Source organism: Somniosus microcephalus, chromosome 9, assembly GCF_052327205.1.
Source record: "Somniosus microcephalus isolate GS21.2 chromosome 9, FLI_Smic_1.0, whole genome shotgun sequence".
Classification (NCBI taxonomy): domain Eukaryota; kingdom Metazoa; phylum Chordata; class Chondrichthyes; order Squaliformes; family Somniosidae; genus Somniosus; species Somniosus microcephalus.
This window is the reverse complement of record NC_140995.1, coordinates 205,753,402-205,770,007: the sequence shown is the minus strand read 5'-3', so window position 1 is coordinate 205,770,007 and position 16,606 is coordinate 205,753,402. Positions and strand designations below refer to the sequence as shown.

At 42.3% G+C, this 16,606-nt stretch overlaps 1 protein-coding gene across 4 annotated transcripts in view; it reads left to right on the top strand.

Annotated features, from left to right (window-relative positions):
* The window catches only part of wasf1 (WASP family member 1), a 111,058-nt gene that overhangs the window by 44,310 nt on the left and 50,142 nt on the right, over positions 1-16,606 (top strand). The window lies entirely within an intron of this gene.

Sequence of the window (16,606 nt, the reverse complement as noted above, 5' to 3'; positions counted from 1 at the left end):
TCCTTGTGACTATACTCCTGGCATTGACCTCCGCGGCTATCTGTTCCCACTGCCTTCTCATTGTGTGTCTGGAGGGCCTCCTTACCCCCTGAGGATACAGGACATCTCTCCTCCTTTCCACCAAGATCTCCAGTGCAGCGTCTGAAAACCTGGGTGCCCGCTCTCTCCCATGGTCAGCCATTCTTCACTCTTTCCCAGGTCAGATTCACTTGTAGAATGACTTCCAGAATCTGCTCCAGCCACAATGCACCTCCCCTTTAAGAGGTGCAGGCTAGCTTTAAGTAGTGCAAGTTAGTAATGATATTGGGCTGCCTGCTGATGCATGCAGCAAATGAACAGCACGGGGAGCGCTGGCTAAACTCAAATCATAATGAGTAGGCAACACGAAGTTGCCGTGCTGTCTGCATTCCACTCAACGGGCATGGGTTAATTGCGCATCATGATCCCCGTGCCCATTTTCGGGGGCTAACCAATTTAACCCCACCGAAAGTCTTGCATTTGTATAGCTCCTTTCACAACCACTGGACGTGAAAGCTAGTTGGTGGAAGGGTATATTTTGTCCTTCGTGAAGGAGCTAGCCTAGTCTAGTGATCCTTTTGTCGTTCTCATGCCAGGCTCTGCATCCAACTGAGAATCTCTCCTGGAAACTTCCCATTCTACCATATTGGGGAGCTGATGGGCCTGCGGGATCTTTAGGGAGGCACGGAGCCAACTCTAGGTTGAGAGTTACAGCAATACTGGCTCTCTCTCGGCCTTTTTTGAGGATGTATGAATGGTGGGCTGTGTGGGAAAAGGGGAGTTGAGAAGGAGGCATTAGCTTCCATTCCTACCATAGGTTGTCAGTGGCAAGGGACCAGGCTACAATCACCTTGATCTGAGCTGCTCAGTAATAATGTCTGAGATTAGGGAGACCGAGTCATCTCTCTTATTTTGGGAGCTTGGGTGGAATATTGTCAGCCTTTTACCCACCAGAGAAACTAGGGTATGTGACTCTGGAGCATAATTTTGGCATAAAGAAAGAAAAACTTGCATTTATACAGCCTTTCATAACCACCGAACATCTCCATCGCTTTACAGCCAATAAAGTACTTTTGAAGTGGAGTCACTGTTGTAATGTGGCAGCCAATTTGCACAGAGCAAGGTCCCGTGCTAATCACCAGATAATCTGTTTTTGTTATGTTGGTTGAAGGATTAGATATTGGCCAGGACACTGGGGATAACTCCCCTGCTCTTCAAAATAGAGCCATGGGATCTTTTACGTCCACCTGAGAGAGCAGACAGGGTCTCGGTTTAACAACTCATCTGAAAGACTGCACCTCCGACAGTGCAGCGCTCCCTCAACACTGCACTGGAGTGTCAACCTAGCTTTGTGCTCAGGTCCCTGGACACACAACATCTGACTCGGAGGCGAGTGTGCTACCAACTGAGCCACAGCTGACGCTATAGTCCAAGATGCCGAGACTCTGGGCTTGCGTAAAGCACACGAGTGGTAATTGATTGAGTATGCACCCATTTGTCATAGGTTTCCTATGACTCACTGCATGAGCATCAACTTTATGGAAAAGTAGATCTCTAAACACACCACCTTAATATGAATTAGCCCACTTCCTAATTCATATCATGCATTTTAGTATTGCAAATAAAATAGAATGTGGTCAACACCTAGCTGTGGCAAATTACCCTCTTCTCAGACAGTGACAGAGTACGCTAATAGAGTATTGAGAGATTCACATCCTCAATTACCCAGTATTTCTAAACTAGGAGAAAGTAGAAATAAAAATCAGTGACTATAATATAGAATTTGGAAAGATATATTTTAAAGTTTGGGTTAAAGAAGAAAATACCAATGGTGGGGTATTTTGAACCATCCCAAACATCATGATCCCTCACGCGGGCACTGACTGACCCATTCCACATATAAGCACCCTTCTGTAACAAAAATGTCAGAAGTTACTAAAGTCCTTGTTCAGACCAGAGGGCTGCAGAGTGTCCAGGTGAACGATGAGATGTTGTTCCTGAACCTTGCAGTGATCTCCTAATCCAGGGGAGACTGCACAGTGAGCAACAAAAATAGACTAGAGGAAGTATACAGCACAATGGAAGAAGTGTTTGTGGTTGCTGGATGGACTGTTTTATGGGAGGGGGTAAATAGACAGGTGTTGCAGCCCTTATAATTGCATGGAAAAGTACCAGGATGGACAGCTGGAAGTAGGGAGAGGTTGAAGAGTGAAGAAGAGTATTCTGGAAGATGAGCAGTTCATCTCTAAAGAAGATATGGGTGGGGGGGGGGGGGGAATTTGCTTAGTAATGGGATCACATTATAGATGACCGATGAAAACCTGGTAAATTTGGAGGTTGATGAAGGATTTGCAGGTGTAACCTAACCTCCCTGTGACTCCCTACTTTAACTCACCCTCCCATTCTTTGGTCTATTATATGGGTCAACCAGGCTCAATGTAGGCTTCAGGAACCATGTCACATCTTTGTATATCTGTTGGGTTTTTTTTCTCCCCACTCCCCTTTCTGCCTGCTCTTTCCTTCCTCCTTATCATTTCACAGACAAGTGGAAATAGTCTTTTATTATTTACCCTCTCAGATTCTAAGATTTTTCAACACTATTAGAGATCTCCTTTTTGTCCACCCAGCAACTTCTCTACTTAAGTGAATACAGCTCAACTGTAGATCTTTTATTTGTTTGTAGTTTTTTTAATGTCATTTCCTGCTGTAAGCATTAATGATAACACGGTGTGATCTAGATAATTTGTAAATGCATATAATGTTAATTATGTGGTTATTGTAGCAAATAATTTGGAAATGTTTCCCATTTACGATTCTAGATACTGTACATGGTTTTTGAGAACATTGCATATTTGAAACTTGAAAATGTAGATTATAATCTCTCGTTATAATCTTTCTTTCTGACATTCTGTACATTGTGTATTGGCTTTTAATGTGGTGTATTTGACAACATGGTTTAATCAAATTTAGGAAATTGTTGAAATTGGATATTGCCAAGCTTGTTCCTTGTTTGTTTCTATTTAATTTGAAACTTGCTCAAGATATTCCACTAATAATGTATTATGATATTGGTATTCTACTGTTTTGCTTAAAATAAGCAAAGGTTGCAGCTTGATCAACTCAGTGATTTTCCTCTCTCTCTCCCCTTCCCTCCACCCCCCCCCCCCCAGCCACCTCATTTCCTCTGTTCTCTTTTGATAAATCAGCATGCCCTTTTTGTATTCCTAATTGTACCATAATTTTCATGAAATCCTATACAGCAACATAAACATGATTCTCCCAATATTTAGTTACTAATTAGCTTTTACTGTTGTATCTACACAGTTCAAACAAGTTCAAATGAATGTTTATGTACACAGGTACATTAATATATATTAATGATCTAGACAAGGGAACTAGATGTATAATCTCCAAGTTTGCAGACGACTCAAAGCTGGGTGGGCGTGTGTGCTGTGAGGAGGATGCCGAAAAACTCCAGTATGATTTGGACAGGTTGGGTGATTGGGCAGATGCAGTATAATGTGGATAAATGCAAGGTTATCCACTTTGGTGGCAAAAACAGGAAGGCAGATTATTATCTGAACGGCAATAGATTGGGAGAAGGGGAAGTGCAATGAGACCTGGATGTCCTTGTGCACCAGTCATTGAAGGTAAGCATGCAGGTGAAGAAGGCAAATGGTGGCCTTCGTAGCGAGAGGGTTTGAGTACAGGAACAAGGGTGTCTTGCTGCAGTTGTACAGGGCCTTGGTGAGACCACACCTTGAGTATTGTGTGCAGTTTTGGTCGCCTTATCTGAGGAAGGATGTTCTTGCCATGGAGGGAGTGCAGCGAAGATTCACCAGACTGATACCTGGGATGGCAGGAATGACGTATGAGGAGAGATTGGGTCGATTGGGCGTATACTCACTGGAGTTTAGAAGAATGAGAGGGGATCTCATTAAAACTTATAAAATTCTAACAGGACTTGACAGACTAGATGCAGGAAGGATATTCCTGATGGCGGGGGAGTCCAGAACCAGGGGTCACAGTCTAAGGATAAGGGGTAAGCCATTTAGGACAGAGATGAGGAGGAATTTCTTCACCCAGAGAGTGGTGAACCTGTGGAATTCTCTACCACAGAAGGCAGTTGAGGCCAATTCATTAAATATATTCAAGAAGGAGTCAGATATATTTCTTAAGGCTAAAGGGATCAAGGGATATGGGGAGAAGGCAGGGACAGGGTACTGAGTTTGGATGATCAGCCATGATCTCATTGAATGGCGGAGCAGGCTCGAGGGGCCGAATGGCCTACTCCTGCTCCTATCTTCTATGTTTGTATTAAATACTGAGAGCAGCCATTATTGTTAATATTCTTAACAGATTTATCACCAGAACATGTTGCTAGGTATAATGAGATGTTGTGCCCTGTTTATAGGGGCAAACAGGAATCAAATTTGCTAAAAATTTGATAGTCAAATCAGCTACAAATTAAACTTCTTGTGCTGCTTAGACAGTCATTTTCACTTTGCAGCAATGCAGATGTAACAATATGACTTCAAAGCTGGGACCCAGTCTGAATCTAAAGGTTGTGCTGCCTACCTTTTTTTTCTGCTTCCCCAATTGATGATGAAAAATTAAAGTAGAAGCATTTCAAAGTAGTGTGAAATAACACCATGGCGTAAACTCTCTACCTTTAAATTTACATCACCAGGCGAGAAGCAGCAGAATGGATGGTTAGAGGAATACAGTTATGTAGCAGGTTGAACAGCATGGAGGGTTTTTGCCCGTTTCTGGTTCATGGAAGTGCCCTACAATATAAAGGTGGCTCTCTGAAACATATGGTTGCTGAACCTGGAAAATAACATTGGATTTCAGTATAAAATATTTCCGTTTTAAAGGTCCAAATTAGAAAGAGACAAAAGTCTGTGTCCGCTATCTTAGTTATTCTATCTATTTAGCCACCAGTTAAGCATTTTTATTGACCTTTCCATGGCAGAAAACCTTCATTTGGAAGCTTGTTTACCTGTGTAGATAAAATGATTTGGTCTATGAGCTGCATGTTGAAGGAGTGTTTCATGGTAGTCACAGAAAATGTTGGAAGTTTGGAGCTGTCCTTTAAATTAGGTATGGTAAAGTGAATAATTTCCATGTAGGCCAGTACTGGGGTTAGTGGCGGAGGGGGGATGGGTGGTATGAATGGGAAGAAAAACTGTTTGGACAAGAGAAAATCTTTTGTGGAATTGTGGTTTGGTGTGTAAAGCGGATGATCTGGGTTCTGAGAACTTATTTAGGACATTGGGAAGTATTTCTTTTCATAGAGGTTGATCAACAGCTGGAACTGGTTGCGACCAGGACGTTGGACTCATTTAAGAAGCAACTAGTTGCTGTGATGGCATAATGTTACAGTGATGGAATAATGTTACAGTTGATGTGCTGAAAGGATGTGATCAAATAGCTTTAAAGGCCTCCAAACCGATCCTGTGATATCTGTCTGTGTAGTAATGAGATCATGTAAGATTACTCTTCCTTGCTGAAAATCCTTAAGCAATCAAGACCACAATATGGTTCTACTATTTGGAACATGTACTATGCAATAAAAGTTACAACATTTCAAAAATAATCCATTTGGTTTTGCCGTGCTTTGGGACATCTTGAAACTTGCGATGCAAAGGCAACTTTCTTCTTCCTGCTCTTTCCTCCTCCTAGTGCTAATAGAAAAATAAACTATAGATTTTCATGTCCACATCTGTGGTATACAGTTTCAGAAGAACATGAGAAATTATAGAATTTTTAAAAACCATCAAGCCTATTCCTTACACAATTTACCCTGCTGTGTATTCTACACTGCTTTACCTCCTGACAAAGGTGATGACCATAGGAAGAAAAAGCTCTGCAATTTTTTTTTTTACCTAGCTAGCCCCAATGTCGTCGAGCAAACTTCTGACCAGTATTCTATAACCTGACTAGTTGCATTCCACAGGTGATCCTTCCTTCTGTAGTCCAGCAGAAGGGGCGATGGCTGAAGCAAGCTGGGTAAGACTTGTTACAGGCAACAAAACAACAAAATTAGAACTACAATGGACTACCAGCTGAAGCTGTTTATGGAAAGAGGCTTAGGAATTTGTAATTTGGAAAAGACTGCAGTCTATCTGGTCGGTCCTAAATGCTAATTCTTTTCAAACTACTGTCCTCCCATGGGCAATCCCTTTCACATGTTCACCACCCTTTGCATAAAGTAATTATATTCCAACCTACCTCTGCACTTTGCCTCTTCTAACCTTAAGACTGTATTTTCAAATTCCACTCTAGGAGTTGAGCATATAATCTAGACTATAACCTCTACAGTGCTGTGTTGTTTTTTTGGCTAGGATGTTATACCGAGGCTCCGTCTGCCTGCTCAGGTGACTTAACAGCATGGTGTTCTCCTGGTGCCCTGAGCAACATTTAACCCTCAACTAATGGCACCAAAAACAGATCAACTAGTCATTGATTTCATTTGCTCTTTATGAACCCTTGTGTGCAGAAATTGCTTTCATAACAGTGGCTGTGTTTCAAATGTAATTAATTGGCTGTGAATCATTTTGGGATATCCATAGAACCTGAAAGGTGCTTAATTCATCCATGCAGAAGGATCCTGCAGTTTATATCTATCTGGAAGTCTATTCCATATGTTTTCACTCTGAAGAATTTCTTTCAGCCTATGTTCTCTTGCCCTACACTCGCAATTTAAAGTATCATTGAAGATTTATCTTTGCCATTCTTCTACTCAAACACAACACTTGCACTTCATGCATTTGTACTCCACTTGGAAATATTGTATGTCAAGATATCCAATATTATTCATACTATTCATATCACTACCCTAGCTCTTCATATTTCCATTCGTATCTTTGTAACTTCTATGTTACTCTAGACTTAGTTAGAACTAATTCTCACTTGCCTGCCTGGTCTTGCAGATTCAGGCCTTCTCTGTCGAGTCCTGTTCTGGCCAATCTTGTTTCTTTACCTTCTGTCGGCAAAAGCGCACTGATAACATCTCATTCACTTGGCATCTCGCAGTTCTAATTGGTTAGACAAGCGTTGGATGGGACTGGTGAAGGTACAAAATGCAACAGACCCACATGGAAGTTAGAAAACTGGAGGGCATCATCTGGGCTGCTCTCGCCAACGTGTTGGTAACCATAGAGTGGAATCAGTTGGAAGTCTGGGAGCAGCCGACAGCTATCTTGAAAGTATAAAATACTTTATATTGATGCACTGAATAAGTGTTGCAAATGCAGATATTGAGCAACATGAATAGGAGCAGGAGTAGACCATTCGGCCCCTCGAGCCTGCTCCGCCATTCAGTAAGATCCTGGCTGATGACCTACCTCAACTCCACTTTCCTGCACTATCCCCATACCCTTAATATCCCAAAATCTATCAATCTCTGACTTGAATATACTCGATGACTGAGCCTCCACAGCCCTCTGGGGTAGAGAATTCCAAAATTATGATTTATATCCACAGTGAGCTGATCAGACTATTAAACTTATCAAGTATGTCCCTTGGCTCGTGTATGTGTTTTTAAATATCGGTTGTTGGCTAATTCATTTTTAAATATGAGTTGGTTCTTAGCTAAATAGATTTAAATGTGAACCAGAATGTGTGGATTGCTAATTGATTCCAGTAAAGTGACCTGATTTTTTTTTTCCTTCATACCATTTTAATTAGTATTTTATGAATCAAAGATCAATGTTATTTCATGGCAATGTTCTCATTATTTGTCCTGTTGATGGATAAAGCTAGCAGATGTTGGATCCATCTGAATTCAGCCATGCTGGTCCTTTTTTAGGTAGGAGTACCGCCAATCTGAAGTACTCCTTCCCAAAAAATGTTAAGCACTTTGTTAAAAATCCTACCTGAGAAAAGGTGTTGGAAATTGTAACCTGCTTGCAATCTGCAGTATTACCTCACCTGGTTGGGAAAACCTGTTTGTATGATGTATCCAATAATTTTCTCAATAAGCTAATCTTTATTTAAACAGAAATTTGCATCCTTCCTGTTCTCTGATGTTTATCCAGGCACAGAAATGTAAATATGAAGCTGAGTATTGGTGGCGCTTCCTCTGATGACTGGCTGCTGGATGGATTATTCAAGCTGGTCGTTTCTAGCTTGGAGATCTCATTTTGTGGGTCTCTACTAAGCATTGTTTTTTAATTGGTAAATGACACTCGTTGGGTAGCAAAGCCTATTTCACCATATTTTAAAGAATACTTCTAGAACAGTACTTCTTGAATATATTTCTCTTTGCTTTCCTTCTCCCCTGCCCCCCCCCCCCCCCTTCAAAAAAAAATCTTCTACTTTGAAATCTCTACATGATTATGTAATTTTGAATTTCTGTTGGGGCTGTTACACCCATTGAAAATAATGGAATACATAGAAATCATTTCTGGCCTGATTTTCAATGGGAGAATAACCAGTGTTGGAATGATGCTTTTTGGTTCACATGTATGTTTCTGCTCTTTGTAGTTAATACTTTTTACCTACTTATGATCCATGACTTTAGAACTTTCACCAGAGGAAATAAATCCTAAAAAGGAATCAAGTGCACTTATTTTAAGTATAGATGAAAAGATGGTCTCAGTGGAGAAGAGTTACAAGTCATAAAATGTTACAACACAAAACAAGCTATTTGCCCATTAAGTCTTCCATTGTTTATCTCCACAAGCTAGAGAGTCTAATCCCACTCTTCTCTATGCTCCCCATACTCCTTTAATCCTTTTTTCAAGCAACTCTCAGTAAGGATTTGTGCAAAGGAATTCTACATTATAATCGTCCCTCCTACCTTATTGAAACATATAAGATACTGAGGGGGGCTCGACAAGGTAGATGCAGAGAGGATGTTTCCCCTTGTGGGGAAATCTAGAACTCGGGGGGGCATAGTTTCAGAATAAAGGGTCGCCCTTTTAGAACTGACATGAGGAATTTCTTCTCGGAGGGTCGTAAATCTGTGGAATTCTCTGCCCCAGAGAGCTGTGGAGGCTGGGTCATTAAATACATTTAAGGTGGAGATAGACAAATTTTTGCAAAATAAGGGAGTGAAGGGTTATGGGGAGCGGGCAGGAAAGTGGCTTTGACAGGAGGGAGCTGTTCCGTTGGGACGGGCTTCACTTGGCCAGTGCTGGGACTAGAGTCCTGGCGGATCATATAACTAGGGCTGTAGAGAGGGCTTTAAACTAACTAGTGGGGGGGAGGTTCCCAGAGAGCAAATAATACAAATGACAACAGAGAAGGTCATAGACTTAGGTAGCAGTGGGGAAATTAAAAACCAGAGCGTGTCAGGAAGGGGTAGAAGGTGTGGAGTAAAAGGTAAAGTAATAAAAAGGGCAATAGCAGGAACTAAGTGTCACAAAACATATTTGAAAGTTCTCTATCCGAATGCACGTAGCATTCGTAACAAAATAGACGAGTTAAAGGCACAAATAGCTACATATGGGTATGATCTTGTGGCCATTACAGAAACATGGCTGCAGGGTGACAATGCCTGGGAATTAAACATACCAGGTTATTTAACAATCAGGAAGGACAGGCAGGAAGGAAGGGGAGGTGGGGTGGCTATGTTAATAAAGGAAGGAATCACTGTAATACAGAGAAATGATATTGGGTCAAAGGATCAGGATAATGAAACAGTTTGGGTGGAGATAAGGAATAATAAGGGGAAAAAAACACTAGTGGGTGTAGTATATAGGCCTCCGAACAGTCGCAACTCGGTTGGACGGAGTATCAATCGGGAAATAGTTGAGGCTTGTAATAAGGGAACATCTATAATTATGGGGGATTTTAACTATCATATAAATTGGACGAATCAAATTGGGCAGGGCTGCCTTGAGGATGAGTTCATTGAGTGTATTAGGGATGGGTTTCTTGAGCAGTATGTAACTGAACCAACCAGGGGGCAAGCAACCTTAGATCTGGTCCTGTGTAACGAGACAGGATTAATTAAAAATGTCCTAGTAAAGGATCCCCTTGGAATGAGTGACCATAACATGGTTGAATTCCATATTCAGTTAGAGGGTGAGGAGGCTGTATCTCAAACAAGCGTGCTAAGCTTGAATAAAGGAGACTATGAAGGTATGAGAGCGGAATTGAGTAAAGTGGATTGGGAAAATAGGTTAAAGGATAAGACGATACATGATCAGTGGTGTACATTTAAGGAGTTATTTTACAAATTCCAAAAAAAGTATATTCCACTGAGGAAAAAAAGGGTGTAAAAGAAAAGACAGCCATCCGTGGCTAAGTAAAGAAATTAAGGATAGTATTCGACTAAAAACAAGGGCATATAAGGTAGCCAAATCTAGTGGGAGGATAGAGGATTGGGAAAACTTTAAAAGACAGCAAAAAATAACAAAAAGATTGGTTAAGAAAGGGAAGATACATTATGAAAGTAAACTAGCAAAAAATATAAAGACAGATAGTAAGAGTTTTTATAGTTACATAAAAAGAAAAAGGGTGGCTAAAGTAAATGTTGGTCCCTTAGAGGATGAGACCGGGAAATTAATGGTGGGAAATATGGAGATGGCAAAAACACTGAATGAATATTTTACATCAGTCTTTACAGTAGAGGACACCAAGAATATCCCAACACTTGACAAGCAGGGGGCTATAGGGGGGGAGGAGCTAAATACGATTAAAATCACTAAGGAAGTAGTACTTGGTAAAATAATGGGACTCAAGGCGGATAAATCACCTGGACCTGATGGCTTACATCCCAGGGTTTTGAGGGAAGTGGCGGTAGGGATTGTGGATGCATTGGTAATAATCTTCCAAAACTCCCTGGACTCAGCAAAGGTCCCGGCAGACTGGAAAACTGCTAATGTAACACCCTTATTTAAAAAGGGCAGTAGACAGAAGGCTGGAAACTATAGACCGGTTAGCCTAACATCTGTGGTAGGTAAAATTTTGGAGTCCATTATTAAGGAGACAGTAACAGGACATTTGGATAATCATAATTTAATAAGACAAAGTCAGCATGGTTTTATGAAGGGGAAGTCATGTTTGACAAATTTGCTGGAGTTCTTTGAGGAAGTAACATACAGGGTGGATAAAGGTGAACCAGTGGACGTAGTGTATTTAGACTTCCAAAAGGCATTTGACAAGGTGCCACACAAAAGATTATTGCTTAAGATAAAAAAATCACGGGATTGGGGGTAATATTCTGGCATGGATAGAGGGTTGGCTATCTAACAGAAGGCAGAGAGTTGGGATAAATGGTTCATATTCAGACTGGCAATCAGTAACCAGTGGTGTTCCGCAGGGGTCAGTGCTGGGTCCCCAACTCTTTACAATCTATATTAACGATTTGGAGGAGGGGACCGAGTAACATATCAAAGTTTGCAGATGATACTAAGATGGGAGGGAAAGTAGTGAGTGAGGAGGACATAAAAAACCTGCAAGGGGACATAGACAGGCTAAGTAAGTGGGCAGAGATTTGGCAGATGGAATACAATACTGGAAAGTGTGAGGTTATGCACTTTGGCAGGAAAACTCGTAGAGCAAGTTATTATCTTAATGGCAAGAAACTGGAAAGTACTGAAGTACAAAGGGATCTGGGGGTCCTGGTGCACGAAACTCAAAAGGTTAGTATGCAGGTGCAGCAAGTGATTAAGAAGGCCAATGGAATGTTGGCTTTTATTGCTAGGGGGATAGAATATAAAAATAGGGAGGTATTGCTTCAGTTGTACAAGGTATTGGTGAGACCGCACCTGGAATACTGCATACAGTTTTGGTGTCCATACTTAAGAAAGGACATACTTGCTCTCGAGTCAGTACAAAGAAGGTTCACTCGATTAATCCCGGGGATGAGGGGATGGACATATGAGGAGAGGTTGAGTAGATTGGGACTCTACTCATTGGAGTTCAGAAGAATGAGAGGCGGTCTTATTGAAACATATAAGATTATGAAGGGGTTGGATCGGGTGGATGCAGGGAGGATGTTCCAGATGATGGGTGAAACTAGAACTAGGGGGCATAGTCTTAGAATAAGGGGCTGCTCTTTCAAAACTGAGATGAGGAGGAACTACTTCACTCAGAGGGTGGTAGGTCCATGGAATATGCTGCCCCAAAAAGCTGTCGAAGCTACATCATTACATAAATTTAAAACAGAAATAGACAGTTTCCTAGTAGAGAAGGGAATTAAGGGTTACGGGGAGCGGGCAGGAATTTGGACATGAGTCTAGGTTCGGATAGGTCATGGTGCTGTGGGTAGCGGAGCGGGCCCAGGGGCCGTGTAGCCTGATCCTGCTCCTGTTTTCGTGTGTCTAATGCTGTTAGATTCAGGAGATAGTCCTGTCATAGTGGATTGGCGGTTAGGATCAGATCAGCCATGATCTTATTGAATGGCGGAGCAGGCTCGAGGGGCCAATTGGCCTACTCCTGCTCCTATTTCTTATGTTCTTATGTTCTTGAGCTCAAGATCAGCCATGATCTTATTGAATGGCGGAGCAGGCTCGAGGGGCCAAGTGGCCTATTCCTGCTCCTATTTCTTATGTTCTCCTGTAGAGAATATTTTTCTAACTACTCGTCCTTTTACATTCTTTTTATTACCTTATTGAACTTTTAATTGCCATGGTAACATCCTAGTTAATTGATACTGGTCTGTTTTATCTTTTACTCTCTCTATAACTGCATACCCAAAAAACTGTGGTCCTTGAGGTGGTCCCCTGCTGTAACTTTCACAGGATTCTGGGATGAGGCAGGGCCCACCTAAAGCGATGTTCCCACTTTCCCAGTCCTCCCGTGGGATCTGTTTTAGCATCATCAAAGGTGTGCCTGGTCAAACCAGGCATAAATGCTAGTGGCCATCAATGTTTGGGGCATACCCGGGGACTCAATCCAGGGATTGTCACCGAGATGACCAAACAGGAGGAGAATTTGTTTTAAAAGTGGGCCACTGGGGGAAGTTGTAAGTTGTTTCTGGGGGATATCCAGGCTCCCTCCCCCAAAAGTAAGCCATTCTGGGTCCACCAGAATCAACAATGGGGATTCCGGGTACTGTATATGCATCTTGGCACATGCTGGGATGTGCCTCGCTGTCGATTTTCAAGGGCGCAGTATGCCAGCTGCAGCCTAACTGAGATCTTGTACAAGTTCAACAACACCTTGCTTTTGTATTTTATACATCTAGATACATAACCGAAGATCTGCCTTTTTTTTATTTAGTTGACCTGTGTATCTATACACCAAGGTGCCTCTACTTCTTTCCTCTATTTAAAATCTTGCCATTTGAGGTATATTTCATTTTCCCCCACAACTGCATCTGCCATAAGAAATAGGAGCAGGAGTAGGTCATTCGGCCCCTTGAGCCTGCTCTGCCATTTAATAAGATCATGGCTGATCTTCTACCTCAACTCTACTTTCCTGCAGTATTCCCATATCCCTTGATTCCCTTAATATCCAGAAATCTATCGATCTCTGTCTTGAATATACCCTGTGGGGTAGAGAATTCTAAAGATTCACCACCCTCTGAGTGAAGAAATTTCTCCTCATCTCAGTTTTAAATGGCTGACCCCTTATTCTGAAACTGTGACCCCTGGTTCTAGACTCCCCAGCCAGGGGAAACATCCTCCCTGCATCTACCCTGTCAATCCCTGTAAGAATTTAGTATGTTTCAATGCAATCACCTCTCATTCTTCTAAACTCTAGAGAATATAGGCCTAGTCTACTCAATTCCCCCATCCCAGGAACCAGTCTGGTGAACCTTTGTTGCACTCCCTCTATGGCAAGTATATCCTTCCTTAGGTAAGGAGACCATCCATCTGCCCATCTAGGAAGTCTATCCTCCTTCAGTCTTTCACAATTTCCTATACTCCTCAATTTGGTGTCTTCAGCAAATTTTGATACTGTTTCTTCAATTCCTAAATCCACATCATTTATGTATAAAAATACTCCTGGCAGCCATAAATTATCCTTGTATAGCACCTTTCAACAATCAAAATACCTCAAGGCACTTGAGAGAGGGGTGGGGGTGGTGAGAAAGTAGACGGTATAGGGAGTGAGGAAAGGCATGCTTACAAATGGATTTTGAGGACACTTTTGAAAGAGGGGGAAAAATTTAACGATAAAAGGTTTGGGGGAAAGAATTAGGAGTGATGGGGCACAGGGCATGGGCTGTGCAGTAAGCATGAACTGGAGTAGAGGTAGTTGTGAAGGTAGAATTTCATGAGGCTGAGAAATAATTTATAAATGGGGATAAGGATTTTGAAATTGGTGCATTGAGATGCTAAACCAATAATGGTTATCAATGGTTATAATGGTTTGATGGGCTAGCGGGGCTATCAAAAGGATAGTATTCGGTGGAAGAATTTTCAATGGATTGAAGTTTGTGCAGAGAAAAAGATGGGAAGGCTATTGAGAGCATTGGAGGAGTTCAGCTTAGGGCTGACAAAAGCATGTGGTTGAAATAGAAACTGAGAAATGGGATGTTAGAGGTGGAAATTTGCTGTCTTGATGTTTTGGATATGGGGCCCAGCTTCCAATTAACAGCGACACTGAAGTTGTGCACTGTAGAGTTCAGCCTGAGCAACCAACTAAAACAACAGCCTGCATTTAAGAATTGGGAGCAGGTGTATGTTATATGGCCACTTGAGCCTGCTCAATACGATCGTGGCTGATCTTCGACCTCCACTCCACTTTCCCGCCCGATTCCCATATCCCTTGATTCCCTGTCTGAGGCTGAACCACACTGTTCGCTATCCTGTTGATAGCCCCACTAGCCCATCAAACCATTATAACCATTGATAACCATTACTGGTTTAGCATATACATATTTGACCCTGAAATGAGCTTCTGACCACGTATCCACTGCATAACAAAGACCGCCTATTTCCACCTCTGTAACATCGCCCGACTCCGCCCTTGCCTCAGCTCATCTGCTGCTGAAACCCTCATCCATGCCTTTGTTACCTCTAGACTTGACTATTCCAACGCACTCCTGGCTGGCCTCCCACATTCTACCCTATGTAAATTTGAGGTCATCCAAAACTCAGCATGCCCATGTCCTAACTTGCACCAAGTCCCATTCACCCATCACCCCTGTGCTTGCTGACCTACATTGGCTCCCGGTTAAGCAGCGCCTCGATTTCAAAATTCTCATCCTTGTTTTCAAATCCCTCCATGGCCTCGCCCCTCCCTATCTCTGTAATCTCCTTCAGCCGCACAACCCCCCCCCCCCCCCCCCCCCCCCCCAACCGGAGATATTTGCACTTCTCAAATTCTGCCCTCTTGAGCATCCCTGATCATAATCGCTCGACCATTGGTGGCCGTGCCTTCTGTTGCCTAGGCCTAAGCTCTGGAATTCCCTCCCTAAACCCCTCTGCCTCGCTACCTCTCTTTCTTCCTTTTAAGATGCTCCTTAAAACCTACCTCTTTGACAACTCTTTTGGTCACCTGCCCTAATTTCTCCTTATGTGGCTCGGTGCCAAAAATTTTTGGCTTATAATACTGCTGCACAGCGACTTGGGATGTTTTACTACATTAAAGGTGCTATATAAATACTACTTGTTGTTAGTGCCCACAAATCTATCAATCTCAGCCTTGAATATACTCAATGACTTAGCATCCACGGCCCTCTAGGGTAGAGAATTCCAAAGATTCACAACCCTCTGAGTGAAAAAATTTCTCCTCTTAGTCTCAGGATAAGGGGTTGGCCATTTAGGACTATGTCCCCTAGTTCTAGACTCTCCGGCCAGGGGAAACAATCTCTCAGCATCTACCCTGTCCAGCCCTCTCAGAATCTTGTATGTTTCAATGAGATCGCCTCTCATTCTTCTAAACTCCAGAGAGCACAGTATTTATATAGCACCTTTAACAAAGAAAAAACACCCCAAGGCGCTTCACAAGAGCGTCATCGGACCAAATTTGATACCGAGCCACATGAGATATTAAGACAGGTGACCAAAAGCTTGGTTAAAGAGGTAGCTTTTAATGAGTGTCTTAAAGGGGGAGAGAGAGGCAGAGACATTTAAGGAGGGAATTCCAGAACTTATGGCCTCGAAAGCTGAAGGCACGGCTGCCAATTGGTTGGCGAAGGAAATCGGGGATGCACAAGAGGCCAGAATTGGAGGAACGCAAGAGTTCTCTCAGGGTTGTAAGGATGGAGGAAGTTAGAGCTAGAAAAGGGTGAGGACATGGAGAGATTTGAGCACAAGGATAAGTATTTTAAATTTGAGGTGTTGCTGGACTGGGAGCCAATGTAGGTCAGCAAGCATGGGTGAAGGGTGAACAGGACTTGGAGCAAGTCAGCATTCACTGCAAGGATGCAAAGATTCTGGCAAGATCCAAATAGGATGGCTTTGGTATTGCCGGTGTTAAGCTGGAGAAAGCTCATCCACAACTTGTTAGCAGACAATACATTAAGCGACATGGCAGAGTTCTTCCAAATGTAATGCTGGTGAGAAACATTACATGATGATCAAAAACCCTAGGCGATGGAGTTGAGGGATCAGATGCAAGAAGGACATAGAGAAAAGAATGCTTGTGAGCAGAAGAAAATAGTCCCCATTTCTCAACCTTAACTCCCACGCTGCCATATAAAGTAGTTGCTAAATTGGATTTTCCAGCTCTGGATAAG